At 36.5% G+C, this 23984-nt stretch overlaps 1 protein-coding gene and 1 non-coding gene across 2 annotated transcripts in view; one reads left to right on the top strand and one right to left on the bottom strand.

Moving 5' to 3' along the window:
- Nucleotides 1-23984, top strand: part of PLXDC2 (plexin domain containing 2) — a 430861-nt gene that overhangs the window by 111551 nt on the left and 295326 nt on the right. The gene's annotated exons all lie outside the window — the stretch shown is intronic.
- Nucleotides 17896-18002, bottom strand: LOC147912970 (U6 spliceosomal RNA). Its single transcript, XR_015549389.1, has one exon. It is a non-coding gene; the product is annotated as a U6 spliceosomal RNA (small nuclear RNA).

Below are 23984 nucleotides of genomic sequence, written 5' to 3'. Positions count from 1 at the left end.
TAAGTCAGCCTTTCCGCCAGCTGACAGGCTGCTAATTTTCCAGGAAGTGACACTAATTTCTTATGATCCTCACATAAGTAATGATAATCAATTGCCTAAATTCATATAACTTTAATTGAATAAATACAGTATGGATTCTCCCATAGGATCTCAAAACCAAACCAAAAATTGTTTAGCTAAAATTAAACAATTTTTGGCTGTGTGAAACTAATAGGAGTTGAAATGCAGTAAATTCCATTTAGCAGTCAAAACCCCAGAGGATTCCAGACTTAATCAGAGCATTGCCTCCATGTTTGGTTCAGAGAATATGAAGGGAAATGTTGAATATATGACTTTCTGTTATGATTGGTTGCATTGAAAGGACCTGCTTGGGTGTGACTTATTAGAAAAGCAGCTAGCTTGAAAATATATTGAGCTGTAAGTAAATTCTGTAGAGGAAGGGGCTGGTTGTCGCTTGCTTCAGATTTTCCACGAGGGGAACAAGACTGAGACACAGGGGTGAATTGTAAACAGTTTAGCTGACTTGATGGGAGTGGGCTGAAGGAAACGAAAGATCAACATGAATGATCCAGCTAGAGCCCGGAGAAGATCTCAGACCTGAAGCAACTGCATCAGTCTAAGGCAGGAGGAGACTTCTGCGCCCGGAACAGAAACATCACTGCAGCTTATAGAAGGAGGATGAGAGTGGTCTTAGTTGATGCCAGAGGGTCGGGGACCAGCTTGTTCAGGACCTTGGAGGCCAATGGGAAGCCACCAAAAAGTGTCAAGGGTGAGTGGAAGGGAGACAAGAACAGATTGACATTTGTAAATGTTTAGACCACTGTGTAGAAAATGAATTTTAGCAAGAAAACAATGAGAAGAGAGTGACCATTGAGATTATTGTGGAAGCTCAGGCCAGGGGTGGTGGTGATTTGGACAAAGGCTGTGGAGTGGAGAGGGAGAGATATGGAAGCGTTTGAGATATATATTGAGGGTAGAATCAATAGAAGTTGCAGAAATATTCGAAGTGTGTACTTGTGAGTGTGTGAGTGTGAAAGTGCATGCACCTTGGATTGTTAAGGGGGAAGGGTGTGTAGAAAAATGGAGGATGAGGCAGCAGGAGAAATCAAGGATAACTTCTATTTTTTGGTTTGAACAATGAAACAGAAGAACAGGTCTATCAAAAAATACTAATCTTGTTTACAATTGGAATAAAAGTTCAAACTTATAGCAGGTCTAAAAGTGTCAGCATTAAAATGAATTCTTCTGGATTTGGTTTAAAATGGAAAGATTAGAAGGAGAAAGATATTTCAAATTTCAATTTCAGAGCTGTCAATCTTGTATCTTTCTTGAATGCTAAAATTATTTTTCTTAAATGAGTTTACAATCATCATGGTCCAAATGATCTCTAGGAATGATTAAAAATTTTTTATTATAAATCATGCTGAGTATAGAATGAAAATAAAGCAGCCTATTTTCTTTCTTTTAAATATGACAGCAAATGTGCTGTCTTGTTGATGAAATTATGTTTTTCCAAAGCTAGGTGATCGTCTTCTAATTTCAAAGAGTCCAGAAAAGAAAGTGGCAACTGGTAACTTTAGGAAGCCTGGCAAGGGTGAAGGAAGCGTGCATTTAAATCATGTTAAAAGCTTGACTTGAGTCTTTAGGAGCTTAGTAAATTATAGCTGAATCTGGTGAAAAATGGACAGGATAGGTAGACACTGCAACAGGCAGAGATTATGAGAATAATACTGTACAAAAAGCACAATTGACTCAGCGAAACAAAATATATGGGCTTATCTTTTAAACCAATTTCTTTGAAGGTAGTTAATAAAAAGTATACCGAGCCTTGCATATTGACCGATTTTCTGTATCAGCCCATTTAACACTATTTCCTGAGGACAAAATTTGGTACATATTTATCCTTTATTATTCTTACTAACATTTTGAACGAAATTTTTCTTTAAGCCAATCTTTAGCAATAGGCAGCTAAAGTAATTGTAAATACTATTTGAGGGGAAAACTCAGGAGCATCATCTAGCATACTATATATATTCAATTGTTTCATACGATTTGCATTTTGTAGGATGAAATAATTTATTATTTATATCTGACATTTGATTTTTGATGATCTGTGTGTATTCTGTATTGTCTGTACAGGACTTCATTAGAGAGAACAAAAACATAGTATGAACTTTAATTCAACTTTCAAAGTATAACTTTCTTTACATGGATTTATTTTAAATTTAATTTAAATAAATTAGTTTGAAATTACTGGAAAACTATGACCTGAGGATTCTGTTTGATTTCCTGATTTCTCTAATTTAAACATGCCGTTTAATACAGATTGCCCTCATAGAGAACAAATAGACATTATGAAGTTGTTTCAAACAGTTTGGATTAAATTAGATATAAGTTTGAAAAATATGTTTCTGTCACAATTTAAGCAGTCAGAAGATTCTCAGGTCTACTTATTTTGGTCTCCTGAAGGGATAGGTCATGTAAGAGATGGCTTAACCGGCTCTCCTGCTCGCCCGTCCCTGTGCTATACACCTCCTTCAGGATGCTTTTCCTAAAGCGAACATGTGATTATGTTAGTGCTCAAAAATCTCTAACTCTCCGTTGCCAGCTTACACCCAGATGGGGCTCTGGGTGGGCCTTCTCTGCACTAATCTTCTGTATAATTGCTTCTCATTCTGCCCCTCCTTGATTTCATATCAAACTACATTTGAGCTACAGACCCTGAAAAATAGCGCCCACCCCATCACCAGGAAATTCATAGTTCCTATTCATTTTACAGTACACACTTTGCTTCTCCCACCACTGCTATCCAGGTTAGGGAGAGAAAACGGGATTTCTGTCTGACGCCGGTCTAAGGGCTGCCTTCAGGTTGGGTGAAACATTAATTTATTTAGCCTTAGTTTCTTCATTTGTAAAAGGTAATACAGCACTTACATGATTATTTTGGGGGACTAAATGAGATAAAATATATAAAACACGTACACAATGCCTGGTACACAGTGGGTGCATATTCATAAAATCATTTCCCTTTTTCTTTTTAAACAATTGTGGGGCTGGCCCGTGGCCTAGGGGTTAAGTATGGTGTGCTCCGCTTTGGTGGCTTAGATTCAGTTCCAGCTGTGGACCTACACCACTAGTTGGCGGCCACGCTGTGGTGGTGACCCACATACAAAATAGAGGGAGATTGCCACAGATGTTAGCTCAGGGTGAATCTTCCTCAAGCAAAAAGAGGAAGATTGGCAATGGATGTTAGCTCAGGGTGAATCTTCCTCAGAAAAGAGAAAAAACAAAATTGTCCCCAACTGTTTTCTCTGGCCCCACTGGAAATAATCTCACCTCGTTTGAACTGCCATAGCATTCATTTAATTTTTTTTCATATTTTTACAATTTTCAATTAGAATAATTGTTGGATATGTCATCTCTACTAGGCTGTAAATTCCTTGAAACTATAAATGTGTTGTTTCTGTAATCTCCACATCACCAAAAAAAAAAAAAAATCCCTTTTACATGAAAATAAGTATTTATTGCTTGGAAGGACAAGTGAATGAATGACAGCTGCCATCTAAGCAATTGAAGAATGTTTCTAAAAAAATGCAAAATATCTCATTAATCATTTTTATGTTGATTACATGTTAAAATGATAACATTTTGGATGTATTGGGTCTAATAAGATATATTATTAAAATTAATTTACCTCATTTCTTTTCCTTGAAATGTACCTTTTAGAAAATTTACAGTTGCATACATCACTCATTTTATTTCTATTATTTCATTTCTATATTTCTGTTCTGGAATCTCAGTGTTAATGCTGCTCAATGGAGACATCAGCTGTCAAACAAACCCACTGACTTGAGAATTTACTAATTGCTGTTAGATGATAGACTTTAGTTAGTGTATTACCTAGATTTACAGTATAGGTAAATAGATACAGAAAGACAAAAAGATAGATAGAATAAAAGGTCAATGAGGCACAGACTGTTTCTGTCTAACACACTTATGTATCCCCCTCATGTAGCACATTCTCTGTCAATTAAGAGTCTTTATATGCATGTCCTACATATTCGAATTACCTAAAACTTTTGATTGGTTTAGTCCTAGAACTACCTTAATTCTGTAATGTCTGTGACTCAAGGCTTGCCTTACGTCCATATCTTGTTTTCATTTTTTTTTTCCCAGTGCAAGAGATTTTTTAAAATAGAGTAACCTCATTAGAAAATGTCGAAAATGTTCTTTTTACCAACTTTTTATTGGTATGCATTAAGCATGTGATTGAAAGATTTTGCTAATGGAACATTTATTTACATTTTAAGGTCCCTTTTCAATGGCTTTACTCTCACAAATATTAGATTTATTTTTTATTCTTTCAAAGGATATAGTCACATGAGTTTGTGATGTACACTGATGGAAAAAGCCTAGAATAAACTCTCCTTTCTCATTTTAATGAATCTATTTGGCGATTAGACATCCCTGTTTAATAACCACACTACTCCTCACTCTATCTTGATAGTCCTTCATTTAAAAGCTTAGCATTTATGGGCAGGCTGAATCTTTGTCACTCAAATATATGTAGAGTCTCAGTACTTTACTCTTTTTTGATATATTTAGAAAGTAGAAAAAGACTGCAATTATTTTCTAATGGGATATGTTTATTTATTATACTATTTCCATTCACATTTTTGAATAGCCCTAAATGTTATCTGAACTCTAGAAAGATCCATTTGACTATTTTACAAAGCTTATAACTGCAAATTGGCAAGTTCTCAAATATAACTCTTGAAATAGAAAGGTTTTCCTGGGTCAGAGTTCTTTTATCCTCTTCTTTTTACTTTTTAATTTTAATTTGTTTCTTTTTTCCTAGCTTCCTAAGATGGAAACTTGCATCACTGATTTTCAACTTTTTTTTCCAAATAAATATTTTAAAGCAACACATTTCCCTCTAAAGACTCTGTTAAGTGCATCACATGTATTTTGGTATTCTCTTTTCATCATCATGCAATTAAAAACAATTCAAATTCCCCATAGGATATTTGATTTCCAAATTAATTCCGTTGTGGTCAAAGAATATATACTGTTTGATTTAATTTCTGAAAATTTTAAGATTTGTATTATAGCCAGCAGATAGTATATCTTGTTGAATAGCTCATGTGTACTTGAAAAGGATATATATTATGCAGCTGCTAATCGTAGGGTTCTTTAAATGTCCATTAAATTAACTTGGTTTAGTAAAGTTATTAAAATCTTCAATAACATCGATTGTGTCTAGTTCTTAAAAATACCGAAAGAGGAATGTTAAAATCTCCACGTATTATTCTAGATGTTTTTTCCTCTTTCTAGTTCTGTCATTTTTTACTTCATATATTTTTTAGCTTATTTATTTGGGGCATATATATTTAGGATTATTATGTCTTCTTGATGACTTAGCCATATTATTATTAAGCAGTGTTCCTTTTTATTCCTGATTATACTCCTAGTCCTGAAATCAATTTTGTCTGACAATGAAACAGCTGCACAAATTAGTATTTGCCGAGTTTATCTTTAGTCATCCTTTTACTTTTCAACTATCTCTGTCTTTCCATATAAAGTATGTCTCCTGTGGACATCAGGTAATGGACTCGAGCTTTTTTAGCCCCATCTGATGATCTGCCTTTTAATTTGGAAGCCTAATACATTTAAATTTAATGTAATTATTGATATGGTTGGCTTAAGTCTACCTTCTTGCTAGTTTTCTGTTTGTCCCATCTGCTTGACGTTCCCATAGATCTCCCATTTTGCCTTCTTTTGTATTAACTGAGTGTTTTTTAATATTCTACTTTTTATGCTCTGTTGGCTTTTTAGCTATTCCTTTTTATTTATTCTTTTAGTGATCTATAGATTACAATATACTCATAATTGTGTACAAATTATTGTGTACAAAATTGTGTATGCAAAAATTGTGTACAAAATAGATACAATACACTCATAATGTATCAACGCCTATGTAGAATTATTTGAATGAAAATTATATCACTTTATGTATAAATAACTTACAGTAACATATTTCCATTTACCTCCCCTTCCATTCTTTGTGTTATTGTAGTCATATTTTATTTCTTAGTATGTTGTAAAATCCATAATACACTATTATTATTATTTTACTTTAAGTATAAACTGTCTTTTAAAGAAATTAAGCAAAGAGAAAAAAATAGGTTTTTAAAATATTGACCCACATTTTTATCATTTCATTCGTTCTTCTTACTCTGCTTTCCTTCCTATAGATCTGAATCTCTATCTGGTGTCATTTTGCAGATCTGCTTGTATCAATTTCTCTCAGCTTTCATTTATCTGAAAATGTCTTCATTTGGCCTTCATTTTTTAAAAAATCTTTTGCTTTATATATGGTATTCTGATTGAGCATTTTGGTTGATTTTTCCCCCTTTTCATCAAAGATGTTGCTTCATTATCTTCTGATTTTTATTTTTTCTGATGACATCAGATATCATTCTTATCATTGTTTCCATGCGAGTAATGCATCCTTTGTTTTTTCTGGTTACTTTGAAGCTTTGCTTTTACTATTTGGTATTCAACTATTTAACTATCGTGTGTCTAGATGTGATTTTCTTTGGATTGGGGAAAGACAATGATACACTTCTCTCATCTTTCCTCTGTGCAACCTTAGAGTGAGTAACTCCAGGAAAAGATTCAAGTCAAAGGAAGAAACTCTGCTACCAACAACATGTTTTATTTGCACCTCCAGTAATGAACACAACAAATATTTATTGAGCATCCATTGCCTGCCAGGCTTTGTTCTTGGTGTCTGGAATATGAGAGACAAAAATTCCTGCCTTCTTAGAGTTTACATTCCTAGTGTAGCTGCTGGAGATTTGGGGACACCGGCAACAAATAACGAATACAACAAATAAGTGTATTTATAAATTGTAAATAAAGAAAGAAATATGTGCTTTGGAAAACAAAGGATAACAGGGCATGGGGCCTGGAGAGGGCCACAGTGGGGGAGAGGCCAGTTGGCAGTATTATATAAAGTGCTTGGGCCTAGCCTTATTGAAAGCTTGGCGTTTAAGCTTAATCTGAAGGAAAGTGCAGAATCTTGACCTGTGGCTATTCAGAGAATGAGCATTCCAGGCAGAGGGAACATCATTGTTTTCTGAATCTACAGCACCCACTATATTTTTACAATCTATTTACCATTTCTTATTTGTTTATCCATTCACAAAATTAATTAAATTTCTAGTGTGAGTCAGTTACTGTGCTAAATAGTGAAAATACAAATATGAGTAAGACAGAGTTCCTGCATTCAAGTGTATGGTTAGTTCAAGGACCTTCAGTTTCCAAAGAGTTAGTGGATTGTGTGTGGTGTCCTAGAATAAGACAATGGAGAGTTAAAACAAACAATGTGTGCCCCACACAGAGCATTGAAACTCATATCATTAAAAACTGTCCTGAACAAACAAAATGTATCTGTAATTCTAATGCTTCCAGCCGGCTGCAGTGTGTGACTCCTTTGAGAAATGGCATAAAAACTAGGTACAATATAACATGAGTATATGACAGAGGACTGAGTGCAGTGGGGAAACAGTGGATTCTGATGAAGGGAATTGGGAAAGTCTTGCTGGGTGGGATGCGTTGTCCCAAATGCAGAAAGATGACTTTCTGGCTATTCCTAATAGGATTCATTGCTTGCATTGCGCTTAAAATTGATTGATAGTTTGTTAAACTGTGTTTTCAGATGATTAAGTTAAATTAGGTAATCAGCAGTTCCTAGGTCCCTTCTCTCTTAAAGGACTTGATATATCCTCCATAAATTCTCAGAAACAAAACAAATAAAAACAAAAATATATTCTGCAAAGCTCCTTCTAGTTTCCCATGTTATACGCCATTAAGCCTTCCTAGTTTAAATATATTATTTAAGTATCTCTCAGCAGTTTTCTTCTTGACTTTTCTGTCTTCTCTCATCAGTAAGGAACTCTTTTCTGCTGTGGAAATGTCCCCTCTCTAACGAGACCACATCACATTGTTGTGAAAGGGTAAAAGATTACATCTTCACTTCTATCCATTGCACTTGTTCAGCAGATAAATGGAGTACATAGGTCTCCTGGTTTGTCTTTCAAACCCAGAATTTTATTCTGAAAATATTTTAATAGTATAACTCACAGTAAACACCATGAGAAAGTGTACATTCAAAAAGTACTCAAAGTCCAGGGACTCTACAGTCATAAATATGGTGAAAAGAGTTAAAATAGGATATCTAATGAAAGCAGCTCTTAAAGGGTGTGTATGCTACAAGTGGTGACGCTTCATAGTAATGGCAAGATTCTATCTCATGTAGCACATTTTGAGGATATCTAGAGTGACATGATTTTATTAGTACTCATATTTTTGTCATAAGGTTACATGATTACCCCTATTTTATAGTACAGATAGTGAAAACAAGAAAGATTAGTAATTAAGAGGTGCTATTGGGAAAAATCCTCTTTAATTAAAGAGCAATCTTAGATACCTACTCTTTGGACTCTTGTGTAATTTGTAAAATGTCAGCACTAATGTCTCTCTTTTCTTGTAGGGACACCCAATTTATGAAATTCAACAATTTGTAGATTTTACAAATCATGAAAAATATATGCTTTATTTGAAAATTGGGGCTTAAGGAATTTGTAAGCAAACTAGCACCCACCTAGTTTTATCTCTAATTCTAGTCTTTGAACTAGGGCTGTGTGGAAATTAGTTTTAGAGCAGCTAGAGTACACTACTGATGTGTGTCACATTTGAAGAGGGATATTGATCTCCTTATGGTTTTTTTGTTGACTATAGACATGGTAAATGCTCGTTGTAAGAACATGTGAAATATAGAAGGCTTAATACATACAAATAAAAAGGCTTGTGTATTTGATACTCAGAGGCAGTATTTTTTCATACACGAATTTCCAGACAGCTTTTTATTCCTACATACATTTAGATTATATGTATATAGTTTTACAAAAAATTGCATCAATTGTGTAAGTTTTGATTCGATAATATGCTGGAAATATCTTTATTCCATGTCAACACATGGAATTATCACTTTTGTGACAGCATAGTGTTGTATGAAATTATTGCATCATCATATATATAACCAGGCCCTTAATGATGGCTATGTAGATTGTTTCCCAGTTTTGCTGTAAATGACACCGAGATGAAGTTAACTTGTGCACTCATCTTTGTGCACTGATCTGATTGGCTCTTTAGTAAAAATTCTACATATTGCCTTGGTGAAACAAAAGCATGCAAATACTAATACATGTTGCCACACTGTCTTCAGAAAAATTGGAACAATTTATGTTCTGTGTTTATGTTCCCTAGCAATACAAACCTAATTTTTGCAATGAAAATTATTGAGACAATATGATTTATTTTTTGGAGTTTGAGTTATATGCAATCTTGGTACCTGTTCCGTATATTAGGTGATAACAGAGAGGCTAGCAAACATACACATTCTTTTCTGCTTGTGATCTCCTGGTGATCACAATAAGCTTGTCTGACTTAGATCCACATATTCTTGTAAGCTCAGTTCTTACCTAGAGGTCTAACTTGTTTTTCGTTAGATCTAATATCTTCTTGGATTAACACATGTTCTTAAATGAAAATTATTGTTTCTATGTATATCACGGCTATTTTGTAAAGAGAAGAGCAGATGAAGTTGATCATCTATTTATTTATCATCTCAGGGTGTAATCAAGCTTGATTTTGCAGTGATAAGTCTCCTGTTAACGCAATTACTATCTAACACAGACACTAATGACTGATTTCATGGCTTTGCTCATACTTAGCCCATGCTATTGTGGAGACTGAATATTTGACCTCTCCCTCAACCAAGATAAAGTTCTGGATCACTCACTATGTGCTTGGTTCAATAAGTAATAAAACTTACAGACCTAAAATGAGTCATCGTAACCTATTAGCTATCTTGTCCTTTGACGTTTAAACGCATAAACCAGAACTGGGAACCTGCCATATCTTCTTTGGCTATTCAGTAAAGTGTCTGATAAAGCCAAGTATCTCTGTAACCAGATCTCCTCTCTTTCTGAATTTAATTGGAATTGTATATAAAATATTATTTGCCAGGGCATTTAGGGTTTAGTACATCTTCTCCAAGGCAGTGATATAGCCTAATACTTCAAGTTTGTTCCACGGCTGCCTTTTTGTTGTTGTTGTTCAGAATTAGTCTGGGGAGGGGAGTTTTTTTCTTTTTTTTAAATTAGGTGTAAAGAGAGACTAGATCATCTCAAAAAATTGTGTTTAACTCTAGACTACAGAAGCATCATGTGAGTTTTTGTTGTTTTTCAAATTAAGCTTCCAAACTGGCCTAGACCTTGTTCCCAGGGAAGTGAGTGGAACAGTTTGCCAAATTGTCAAGGCATATCATCTTGTGGTCAGCAGAGGAAATTTTGAGTCCTGAGCAGCTGCTGTGCAGACTACTGAACGAGTTTTTGTAACCTGTTACAGACAGGCTTCTGATGGAAGTGGAAATAGAAAGCAAAGTAGTTATTCTCCTGATACCTGAAAAGAGGGAAGGAATGAACCTAAATTTGGACCTTAGCTGTCATTCCATTGAAAGCTCATTTTACAAATGAAGAAATTAATTTTGAGATGTTGAGGAATTTACTGAGGATCATCATCTCTTCGATAAAAATTATTCAACTATCCATCCAGTGAGCACTTTTTATCTTACAAAATTAGTGAGTGATTTTTTTAAGGAAGGAATAATAAAGGGATAACAAAGGAATGATGATCTTGGAGTTTCTGAGAAACATTGCTAATAAAAAAGGAAAATGAAATCAAAGACCTTGTTACTAGAAATAATTGAATGAAAGTCTTATCCAACTTTACCTTTTGTGAAAAAGCTACTAAAAAATGATCACTGAAAGGAAAACAACTACCATTTGAGTGATATCTTTATAGCCAGATATCTTTATAGCCATGAGTTTCTTTGGTTCCTTTCAAACAACGACCTTGTCTAGGTTTTCATTAAATTTATGGTCACTGTGAGTTGCGAGTTTATATCTTAATATATAAATCTTGAAAAAGCTTGTATCCTTGGTACCTACTTAAATTAAATTTAGAAATATTCATATCTGAAATATACCACAGTGTAGAGTGAATCACAAAAGCATTTATTTAAATTAGTCATTCTAAACCTGGGACCTATGTAACTCTTGTAAAATCCTCTCCTGAGAGGTGCCAAATTTCTTTAGAAGGTAAAATATCCAGTAAAGCAAATAGAACCTTAGGGGTCTACATATCTTGAAGATCTAGGAAGAGTTCATTCAACACCTTTACCCCCAATTCTACGACTTATAGAAATATAGAGCTATTTCCAGGATTTCTGAAAATTTCTAGGACATTTTCTGTGTCTCCAGCTTTTAGGGTTCTACTTTCTGCATGTTTTCTCTGTGCTGTGCTATGTGGCATAGATATGAAGATCAGCACCATCTTTGAGTCTCCCCAAAGATCGCTTACACAAAACATAATGATTTTACTACTACTTGTTATGGAAGAGAGTTTGGAGAAGGGATTTATACAGCAGCAACAAAAACTGGCAAAATGGAACAGAGGTTATCTCTGTTGTTGCAGGGTCTTTTGGGCACTCCAACTCCTTAGTATTTGTGAGGGTGGAGCCTCATGATGTTGGTAGGTCCTCTCCTGTTCCTCCTATAGTCTTTTTTATCCTTCTCTTCTCCTTGAAGGTAGAACACTTCTCTTCAAATTCTCTGAAGTTGAATGGTATCCAACTCCTAAGAATTTGTACTCATACCATCTACTCAAACACTTAAGATATTTTTTCAAGCAAAGAAATTTCCCTTATGCCACTTGACCAGGGAATTGTGGTGCCAGAATACACGTTTTTTTCCTACCACTTTACAGTAAAAATTTCATATTAAACTTTGACAGCCAGGCCTTGAACAACTTAATACTCTTCAACTGCCATTTTGCATAATCAGTCGGCATACAAATCATCAATGTACCTAGATCACTGACCCTAGAGACTAAACAATATATCAAATCGATGAAGGCTTACATGTGCCAGTTATTTGAGTGACTTAGAAAGCAGAGAAGCAGTAAGTTACTTGCTCTGAGCTGTGATATCTCATCTTAAATTGCACTTCTGTATTGCCAGGCAGTTCTGGAAGGTGCTGGTTATGACTGTACAGCATGGCATTGTGTTCGAATTCACTTTAGCTGTTGTTAGCAGGATGTTCCCTGTTTGTTTTTGCAGCAAAGTTCTGCAGTGTTTCTGAATAGTATCTCTGCGTTTTCTTGCACACTGGTGAAGAAACTCAAATGGAATAATTACTTTGTTGGAGTCATTGAGGTGGATATATATCTCAATAGCAGCAGCATATACTGTGCAAAACTCATTTTCAAGATCTAAATACAAACCATTGATTCTCACTGAATGTATCAACAAGGATCATAGCATTCTAAACAAATAGGATAGTGATGCATTGTTGTTCAATGTTAGGACACAGTGGGACTGTTATGGAGCTCTAAGCACATTTCAACATGTGTAACTTCTTGGGGCCGGCCCCGTGGCTTAGCGGTTAAGAGCGCCCGCTCCGCTACTGGAGGCCCGGGGTTCAGATCCCGGGCGCTCACCGATGCACCGCTTCTCCGCCCATGCTGAGGCCGCGTCCCACATACAGCAACTAGAAGGATGTGCAACTATCACATACAACTATCTACTGGGGCTTTGGGGAAAAAAAAGGAGGAGGATTGGCAATAGACGTTAGCTCAGAGCCGGTCTTCCTCAGCAAAAAGAGGAAGATTAGCACAGATGTTAGCTCAGGGCTGATCTTCCTCACAAAAAAAAGAAAAGAGCTTAAAAAAAAAAAACAAAACTTCTTGTTCTTAGCCTTCTGTTAAGTTTGTGATGCATGTGCAACATTAAAGAAACCTTGTGAGAGAAGAAATATTAGCAAAATCTTATACACTAGAAGTGACAAAAATTGCACTAAGACCAGAAGCACAAAAGGAGGATCAGTGAGAATCCTTGTCACATGACGTGATCAGTTCTGGAATTCATGAGTTGAGCCAGATTAACTTTCATCAAGTTACGGAAGATATGAAAGCCAACTCTTAATATAGGTGTCATCTAAATGAGTCAAATGGCATTGGTGCACAGGGTCGATGCATAGAGATGTTTGGATGGCACATTAAACAGAGAGAGGACTTGGAGGAATATTTGCTCTGGGAAGCATTTCAGTGATCACTGAAAGGAGTCGATTTGATTGGCCTGATCAGCGTCTGTCCTGGTTTCTGAATCGAAGCTGGATTGCTTTGCACTGATGTCTTTACTATGCTACAAAGCCCCTCAAAATGACGATTTATTGTCTTTTGTGTCATGCACTTGCTAAGAAGCAGTTGCCTGCAGGTTTAAAGGATCCGTTTTCCATTGTGGCGATGGCTGTACACTTGAACAGAGAATTCGCTCTAATGATCACCTCTCCTATACCTTTTATCAAAGCAATTGATACTGATTGCATTGTCCTTTTTCTTGTGGAAATGAGGTACCTTTTTGTGACTAGATATCTATTTGTATGTCTAGATGTGGAAAGAAATAAATCAGGGATTCTTCCTGCCATAAAGCTGAGATTTAGTAAACATTTTTGTATTGGAAATACTTGTTTCAAGAAATAAAGGGATGGGCATCGCAGGGGACATCGACATCGTATTGGATTTACAGCACGTGGGTGTTTTCACGCCTGACCATGTTTTCTGGAGAGTCTACAGTGACGAGGAATAGATTCTGATCATTTGTTTGAAATAGGCTTCCATCTTCAATTGTCATGTGATAAAGTGTGATCAAAATGAATTTTGAGGCAGGACCCCAAACTGAATTTCATTCAAGGCAACGAAGCCTGAGGATTTTTGATGTGCTTGGTTAGCACTGTTTTTTTAACTGATAAAGACAGAAAAGGAAGGCTGCTCATTCAGGAAATATTTACTGACCCTGACTGTGAGCCAGACACTGTGGAAGATACAAATGATATAATCACACCAGGATAGACATAATCTGCACCCTCACATGTGCGGTGTGACAGTCCATCTCTGTGTAAATTAGAATTTACCCCAGTTTATCTTTAACATCTTAACCAGTGGTTCTTGAATTTTATCAGAATCACTTACAGGGCTTTTTAAACCGTAGAACTCTGGACTCCACCCCTAGTTTCTTTTTTTTTTTTTTTTCAATTTATTTATTTTTCCAGCTTTATTGAGGTATAATTAACAAATAAAATTGTAAGATATTTCAAGTTTACAATGTGATGATTTGCTTATATATACATTGTGAAAGGATTCTTCACACTGAGTTAATTAAAACATCCATCACCTCACATATTTCTCTCTCTTTTTTTTTTTGATGAGCACATTTAACTTCTACTCTCTTAGCAAATTTTGATTATATAATACAGTGTGATCAACTGAAGTCTGATTCCGAAGATCTAAAGTGAGTCCCAAGAATTTGTGTTTCTAATAGGTGTCCAGGTGATGCTCCTAGTCTGGGACCACACTTCAAGACCCTTAAATGCTCTAAATAAAGATCAAAAACTGCTTAAATGTGAATGGTGACAAGTGTGACGCTTAACAGTTCACATAAGTCACTGAATAAATGCTATTGCAGAAAAGTTGCTGTTCCAGTATACTTGGAAAAGTGTGTTTTTGTGTGTGTGCCAAATGTCACTGTGAAATGAAAACAAAACACTTCTAAATTTTTAATTCTTTTTTTAATAATATATCTTACATTCAAAAAACTAACCAAATTGGGCAGTTTTTGATAAGACATTCAAAAATATTTTTTGGTGAACCAGAGTGCAAGCTATAGGTTAAGAAGTACAGATTCAAACTTTGAGAAGCAGAGCATCTAATTTATACTTGATGCTGATGTACTATTAATAAGTCATTTGGTTATATGATTTATTCATATTTTAGGGGACCAATTTTGACTTTTTCTGGTCATTTTCACTGAGCTGTCTGTAGCCACCTTTACCTGTGAAATGTTTTTAAATTTTTCTCTCTCCTGATTGTATAATAGATTATGGTTTGGAGCCTTCCCCTGTCCTTCCTCTGGGAGACTTCTCTGTCCTGATTCTTCTATACTCTGTGTTGGTAACTCACATTACACGGCAGGTTTATAATATTTCAGAAATAAACTTTAGAGGGAAGGAATTCCTTAGCTTTTGCCCTGATATCAGAAGTAACACACCCCGTTGCACCGCTCAAGCTCAGAGCCGTTACCACACTTTTCACTTTTCATTACTATTACTCTCATCATTTGATGTACTTGAACCAAGGATACAGGTTTCAGGGGACGTGATGGGAAATGTTTGAAGAGCCCTTAAGATTTTCTCTGATTAGAGCCCAGCTTCTGTTTCTTTAGGTTTTAAGTCATGTCTGAAGTCAGAAAACGCATTTGATCTCTGGTTCTTTGGAAAGGTAGCAGTAGTTTTTCATCTTCTACATACAGTGGTTCTAAAGCTAGAAATGTATAAGTGCACGAATTGTTAACTCGTTACTGAGTGAAATACGGAGAATTCGGCAACTAGTAAAACTTGACTGCCAAAGTAATATCATCAGTTAAAAGCAATGGTATGCCTGTAAACATTTAGCAACCAGCTCCCTGAGGAAAGAAAATAGCCCTGATTTGTAGCATTTGCCAGTTTCTTTGATGCAAATACTCCCATCATGACCAATTGTAAGCCACCAACTAGACATCACCAAAAATGGAGCTGGCAAGAGATGCACACAGTTGGTTCCTGGGAGCTGGCTTCAGGTCACCACGAGAGGCTTACAGCTTTATTGTTTGTTTGTTTGTTTTCAGGTGAGTGAGCATAGCAATAAGAAGGAAGAAGATCCTCAGGTTTTCAATATCAGTCTTTTATGTGAGCAAAAAGAAGTTTCAGGGCTGGACCTGTTCCAAACCACTAGCTTCCCATTTCCACAGAATATATTAAATACCTCTCCATCTTTCATCACTGTAGAAATAACTCAGAAACTCAAAAGGTGCAACACACTGAAAGCAGTTAAAACTCATCACTGAAGGGAAAATAAACGCACAACATCCAGTAATATCTTTGTGGTAATGGCTCTGAGCTGTGCATTGTGTGCTAGGCACTTCCTCTCGCACAGTGCCACACACAATTATGACAGCACTTGTCACCCTGCATTGTGTGATTATTTGTTGGCATGTCTCTCTGACCCTAAGCTCCTTGAGGGCCAGCAACATTTTTTTTCATTATCTCCAAACCTTAGCATAGCGCTTGGTTAACAATAGGCACTTGTAGTGGGTTCTGTGCATCCATGGAGGACAACTCTGAAGGGCCATCCTAGCTCCAGAGCTCCCCCTGCAATCAACCTAGGCCTCTATTGTAACTGCATTACAATTGAATTTTTCCCTCTGCTCCATCCTGCTCCCCTCACTCCTTAACAAGCCTCGCTTCTGAGAGCATACTACAACAAACCCCCTGCATGCAGCTCTCCAGTTCAGAGACAAGATTTAATATGTGAGATTTTGAATATTGTATAATGAAAAATTTGGAAATTTGGCCACTTTTCTGCAATAGTGCACTTCAGAGCAACATTAAATAATTTGCATTTATTCAGAAACAACGAGCATCCTTTTGCTTGAGGATGCTATTAAACTAGATGATCCATTAGATTCTTTAACTTCCTAAAAATTTCTCTACCACTCTGCATTAAAATGACCTGACTTGGCTGTGATTAGCGCAGCAGAGTTTTGAGATAGACTACAAGCTCTTTTGAGAAGCAATTCTACCACAGTCATCAAGTCTCCCACACAATTCTGTAAAAGTAGTATGGACTAATGGCATCTGTTTTTTGTACTTTCATTGAAAATGTAGATATGTGTCTTTGGTCTCGAGTAGTCGGGCATAATGAACTTACCTCTTTATCACCTTACTTCCTTAGCACATCACCTGGGATTCTTTAGTACAAGCAATTCCCACATGTCCTGTGTATCACGTGGCCAAGAGAACATGACATCTGCATCTGCAAGAATAAAGCCATGTCTATGGTACTAGCAGATCTCCTGGCTTAGCCGACGCAGAGGCAGTGAGGAAGTCTATCACAGTGTGTGCTTCGACTCCACAGATCCTCGAAAGCACAGTAGATTACTCTGCAAAACATGTTTTTTGGGTTGTTTTTTGTTACTTGATTAAATGAAAGCATCTAAATGTGTGAATCTCAGAATTCGGGATGATTAACTTCAGATTCTTCAGCATGCCTCAGAACAGCTGTTATTAACACTGGGCTTGTGTGGCCTAGTTTTAGAATGAAGTTCCTACTTAATTGTGTCCCAGTAGTCCTCAAGTGGATTTATAATGCTCTTCTTGCTAATAAGATCCCATTCTCAATTCTAGAAGATGCTTCTTTTAGATATCAGTTAAATGGGACAAGTAAATGTTCGACAATTTTCCTGAATTAGGGAAAACTAGGATGGACTATTATAATCACGTGTGTGATTACAAGTCAGAGAAATATATAACTATAGAATTGCAGGTACTAAAAAACAACACACACATTAAACCAGAGCTAAGTTATATAGCTGTCTCTCTATACACATGTTGATAGATATAAATAGGTCTATAAAGGTATATGACATTGATCTTGAAATAGATAAATATCATAAGTGGGTTACATTTTTAAATGGTGCCACTGTAAATCAGCAAGTGAAATGTTAGTAATTATTCAGCACACGTATTTTTACCTGTTTGATTAGAAGAACAGAAGAAAACATCAGGTTTGTTCCGTTTTATGTTTATGTATGACATTTGCATGCAAATAGGAGAAATGTGAACTTGTTTTATTACATTCTATTGTCTCACGAATTTAGCGTACAGTTTTGCTTTTTTCTTAATGAAATGCTTCATGAATTTGCATGTCATCTTTGCACAAGTGTCATGCTAATCTTCTCTGTATTGATCCAGTTTCAGTATGTGTGCTGCCGAAGCGAACACTAGTTTTGCATTTTATTACTGGTCAACTTCTCCTCCCCTTCCATTCCCTTTGTATTTTTTAATATGACTGAGCAAAAAGCAAGCCTTCAGCACTCAAGTCCAGTCACACTGGGCCTTAGATTTTCCCCGCTGTGCTGAGGCCCATAATGAGTGACCAGGCCTCCCAGAGAAGGGAACAATCGGTATCAACATTTTTTCCAACATCTTCTGTGCTTCCCTCACGTAGGCTGGCCTGGAATGTGGAAGCCAGGGTAAATATAGGTGAGATGGCTCTGAGGACCTAGCAACGTGACTGTGGCAGCTGGTGCGGGGGTAGCTGTATCCACAGCTGTATTCTGGAGCTCTGAATGGCCTGTCTGGACATAAATCGCAGCCTGTCTTCATCAGTGCTAACAGATGGCAACCTCATGGCGAGACTGGTTTTATGGTGCAGATTTTGTATGGCGTTGGAGCAGCCAACCTTGTGTAAAATGTGACTGTAATGACACCAACACATTCCTTACCTCTAAAAAGCAAAAACTGGTTTTTTACATACATGGTTTAATACAATGTAAGAACATCGCCTTTTTCTATTAACTGCTTCTTCCTAAATTTTGTTGAGGTAACAAAATCACGAATGGGGTTGTTGAGCAAAAATTAGTCAGCAACTTAGCGAACCAATATGAGTTCATCATGATTCCCATATTGGGCTAAATTTTGAAAAGCCATGTCCAGAAGATGGAAGGCTGGCCATAGTATCAAAGACAAGTGAAAAGGAAGGATATTAACTGAGTTATATCTGGATGAACTCAGAAAAATATGAGTTTGAAAAGGCAAGTAAATAAGTAAATGAACAAAATGGGCTCAAAACACTATATTACTTAATTATTTGGGCTTAGATCCAGGAAAACCACTTAATTGATTTCCTGCTTCATTCCTTACTGTTAAGAAATACTGTGCTCAAACTAGAAAAGGTAGAATAAGCATGTTAGGAGGAAAAAACTATAATGACAATAATAAACATATTAAGAAGAAATAAAATATGTGAAAAATATGTTAGAAGCATACCTAACTGCTTAAAATTAGTTCAAGATGCCACACACGAGGGAGGTGTTACCTGCAATTATTTTCAGTGCACTCAAATGTCACTCATGTGTACCTGGCATCTTGAACTAATTTTAAGCAGTTAGATGGTACAACTTAAAGAGAAGGAAGACCTTGCATTCTTTTTTGTTTTAAAGGGGAAAAAAAAAAAACCCACAAGAGTAAAAAATGGAGCATAATGAATCAAAAGTGAATGTCCTATTAGGCTATTTTGAGAATTTAGTTTCCAGAAAAATCAAAGACTGCATCCCAGTTAAGACAATTATTGGGTATTGTGTTCATTTTCAGAGAAAGATTTCACACGGGTGTCGATGGAACAGATTCGATTTATAACAACTAAAATGATGAAGAAAAGGTAACAGATATAATGTGAATTAGCTGAAAGAATTTGGAGTATTTAGTCTAGAAAAGAACAGACTTGAGGAGAAAGATGGCTATTTCAGATATTTGAAAGGCTATCGTATAGTTGATGTTTTGGACTTCATTTACGTCACTCCAGTGGGCAGAAGAACAATCAGCAAGTTGAAGTTACAAGTAAACAGGTCTTCACTCAGTGTAAGGAAGGTGTTTTGTAAGATTTCCAGCTATTTAAAGTAGAAATGGACTGCTTTGTGAGATAGTAAGCTTGTTGAAATGGAAGATGAAGTCAATCATTCAGGTTTATGGTCAAAGGAATTCCTGTATTACATGAGAGATTAAGTAGATGACCTCACATCTTCTTTGTTTCTAAAATTCTATGTTTGGTTTGAGGGAGAGAGTCACCTAGGACTTGTTCAACAGCTGTGTAGGACTGGAACGTTTGAAGATACAGTTCATTCGGGGCATTTTATTTTCATATATTATAAATAGTGGCAGAAGATAGGAGAAAAGCTAAAATAAAATGTCTTTCGGTAATGTAGATGGTATCCTGTAAAAACTATTGATTAAGTACCAACATCATTGCAACAGATGGCACAACCCAGTGTTAGACCAGTAGGCTTTGTCAGGATGAGGCTGCCAGTCCAAAAATTGAAAACAGGTGGCAAAAGTTCCCTGGGGCAGTTGGCATCTGTAAGTCATCAGTTACTGTAAAGGCCGTGGTCAGACACAAATTAGCTTCATTGCTGATGACATTTTGCATAGCTGAAGGACCTCACAGCTTTACTTAATTAGAATTGTAATGTTCTATATACATGTAACTGATCACCTTTGACAATTGTTTGGTTCTCTTCTACTTTGTTAGCCTAAGTTGCAATATACCAGATGTTTTATTTCTGTAACACAAAAGGATCATAAACACATGATGGAAGGCAAGAAGCACTTATCTGTCTACACCACTCCAGCATTTCTCTATGACATTTTCTCTGGTTCTTCCATTCATCCATAACCAACCCTTAAGGAGAAATCAAATACATCTGCACTTGGTTTCTGTTCAGTGGAAATTAAATCCCACAAAAACCAAACCACAGTTTGCACTGAAAATGCTCATTTTTGAAGTATGTTGCTTGCCTTTCTGACATTATATTCCACTGCCCTCTTGCCCCTCCCCAATGGGTATGGAAGTGAATTAAAGTTTATTCAGAGGTGAATTTTAGGTAAGGGACGGATAAAAACTTAAATCTCTAACATTGTCTAAAATTGGTACTTTCCAAGCCTTGGGTTTTGTACTTCAAAGCTTCTTTGGAAAATGTGGTGGAGAGTGAGAATTTAGTGGAAAGGCCAGACTATTTAGTTTGGAGAGAAATGAATATCTTGGAGTCCTTTAAGCATGTCATGGGAACATTTCTGTAGATTCCTGTATACCATCAGCCAATATTCCAGTTAATGTGGTAAGATAATTTTCTTCTGGATAATTTGTCAGAAAAGAATTTGCTTTGTTGAAACAGTAAGTTACTGTACTTATAACAATTGAGACTGGCCTCAAAACAGGTTACAAATAAATATAAGGGAAAACAGCAGCATGATTTTAAATACTCTGTTTTTGAAAAGTAAATACTATGTGAAGTCAAGGGACAACGTACTGCCTATGATCCACAGGTCTATTTACCTAGACTTTTTCTGTTTTCTCCACAGTAGTATGGCAAACTATTAAGGCAGAAGTCTGCTACATAAAGTGGCTAGATTGTTAATCTAAATGAAGAAGTAGTAGATAGAGTTGGTAGAATTCAAATCTTATTCCTATAGTTGTACATTAGCCTCCCTCTGTCCCCCATACTCTTCCGCACCCCAGGAGAAATTTTATCTTCACCTGTTGTATTGTTTCTTAGTAGGCGTTGATCTGTTACCTAAAATGAAGAAAGCATTTTGCATTATTGACTTTGGTCAAGCCCTTGGGAATGACTTTCTGCTCATGATGGTCCTCATACCTTTTATGCATCGACTATCTACCTAATCAGAAACCTGGTTCTTGTTAAAATTTAGAAACAGTAAGCCGCTTGGCAGATTACATTGACATTTCCAAGAGAGTTCATGTGAGGAAAATAGAACCAAGAAATAGACAGTGAATGCCTTTGTGTTGTGTGTAACTGCAATGTGAACTTAAGCCTTCTGTTTATAATGAAAGTTCTGTTGGATGACCTCACATAATCCAGATTTCATAGCAGTTCCTGTGAAGCACATGTAGTAACATCCTCTACATCTAATGAAGATGTTACCTTGGCTTATTCTTTTTCTTTAGAAGACAGTTATGGCATTTTTCCATTGGTGACATTGTGCAAACATAATGACATACTTTAGACCATCTTGACTATGAGATTCTCAAATTCTCTGGTATTGTTGTTGCTCCCAGGGATGCCATCACAGTTCAGGAAGGACTTCTGGGAATAGGATGCAACATGCTGGCACCTCCAAGAACTAGCGCAGTGAAAAAGTAATAGAGCACCAGCCTGGTATCCCACTGGTGCCCCTGAGTCATCCTGAAGGAGTCCCAAAGAATCTAGACTAAACATGCTCTACCATGAAAGTCTTGCTCTGAGCTTCATTCCAACATCACAGAAGGATTTGTCAGAAGTTGGCAGAAGTATAAAATCCCTTGGATATGACAGGATTAAACCATGCAGCTGTTTTCAGTATCTTCAAGCTCTGCACTTCTCCTTTCTCTCTGTCTTAGTAAGATTTTTGAGTTTACATATGATTTTTAAAAAATAGATTGTTAATTTATAGTGTAGCCAATTTGTGATTATTTTTTAGATTTTAAAGTTGTTAAATTATGCAGATTCATCGTTCCTTTTTGCATCGCGCTGCTTACCTTTTAATTATTTCTATTTTTCAAGAAGCTATTAGAGAATGAGAGGAGTGAATTATCCAATATTTTAATATACTAATCATTACATGATGAACAAGTTGCTTTAAGAGGTGAAAATCAATGGATAAAACCAAGTTTTACAATTACCTGGATATTTGGGTCTATCACACAATCTCAGATCCTTGTTATCATAAATAAGTGGAAAACTACTATAAGTTAGTTAACATTTCAACTTGGACAATCAAGGTTGCTATGCCCTAAATCAGAGATATGGAATAAATAAAAGGGCTGAGATGAGGGGGCTGTATTCTCTGAGACGAGAGGCAAGCTGCGTACCCTAGTGAGCTGGCAACCTGCAAACGGGCTGAATGTGAAAGTAGAGATGGGTGTGCTCAGAATTCTAGGATGAAGGAAAATGAACAGACCCTGGGCAGAAGAAATACATTTGGACTTTTCTACATTTAATGGTTTATAGGGTAACTGTGTGTTGTCCGAGACTTCTGCTTAGTGTTTTTTTCATTTATTCATCTCTCAGCAAACATTTATTAAACTCTTTTTAATGCAGCTATGTGTCTGATGCTGGGATCATAGGGAGAAAACAGGGGATTACCTGTGATGTAAGTCAGCATATGTTAATAGCTGTGACAAAGTGGAGGAAGGTCTGGTGAAGGTGTAATCAAGCGGGGCATCATGATCTGGGGCTTGAAGAACAGTGCAAATGGAAGGAGACATTCCAAGAACAGGGATTGACATGAGCTAGACTTAGAGGTCAGAAGGTCCAAGGATCACTCAGGGAGCGTGGAAGCAGTTTATTTTAGCTATAAGGCTTGCAGGGTGAGTTGGGACATGATTTGGAATGGCCTTGAGTATCAGACCAATAGCTCCAGCCTTTATCTTGTGGACAATTTAGAGCCAGTGGAAATTTTTTAACAGGTCCTCTGATTCTATCAAGATATATCTGGCAACAGTGAGCAAGGGAGTCTGGAATGAGAAGAGAATGAATACAGGGGCACAGTGAAGCTATTAGGATATAGAAAAGACGTAATAGAAGCTTGAACTATGGCGCTAAATTTGAAATAAAAAGGAAGCAGAACTTAATTGATCAGTTGGAGCAACCTGAGCTAATTAATGTCCTCTAGATGCTTTTTTCGCACTGATGAAACAAATGCATTTAAAACATCCCTACACTCTACCTACCTGGAATGGATAGTCAGAATTAAGAAAAATTTTGAAACTGTGAGAGAAGTTAGTATTTTTTTTCTAATAAGGAAGAGATTTCTTTTTGTTGTTGTTGTTGAGGAAGATTGGCCCTGTGCTAACATCTGTTGCCAATCTTCCTCCTTTTTCCTTCTTTCCCCAAAGCCCCAGTACATAGTTGTGTGTCATAGTTGTAGAGTTGTAGCTCTTCTTGGTGGGATGCTGCCTCACCATGGCTTGATGAGTGGGTGAGTAGGTCTGCTCCCAGGATCCGAACCAGCGAACCCCGGGCCGCCAAAGTGGACCACGCGAACTTAACTGCTATGCCACCAGGCCGGCCCCTAGTATTTTTGCTAAAGGAAAAATGTGTAAGATTTCATTAACTTTTCTATGATGAGGGCAATGCAGGAAGTCTTATCAATTTATAAGTAAAAATTTAGGTCAAACTTAGAGTCATTAATTTTGAATTTTATCTATTT

The sequence above is a fragment of the Ceratotherium simum genome, chromosome 32 (assembly GCF_057802395.1).
Source record: "Ceratotherium simum simum isolate JZ-2026a chromosome 32, ASM5780239v1, whole genome shotgun sequence".
NCBI classification, from domain to species: Eukaryota; Metazoa; Chordata; class Mammalia; order Perissodactyla; family Rhinocerotidae; genus Ceratotherium; species Ceratotherium simum.
This window is presented reverse-complemented; position numbering and strand designations above follow the sequence as displayed.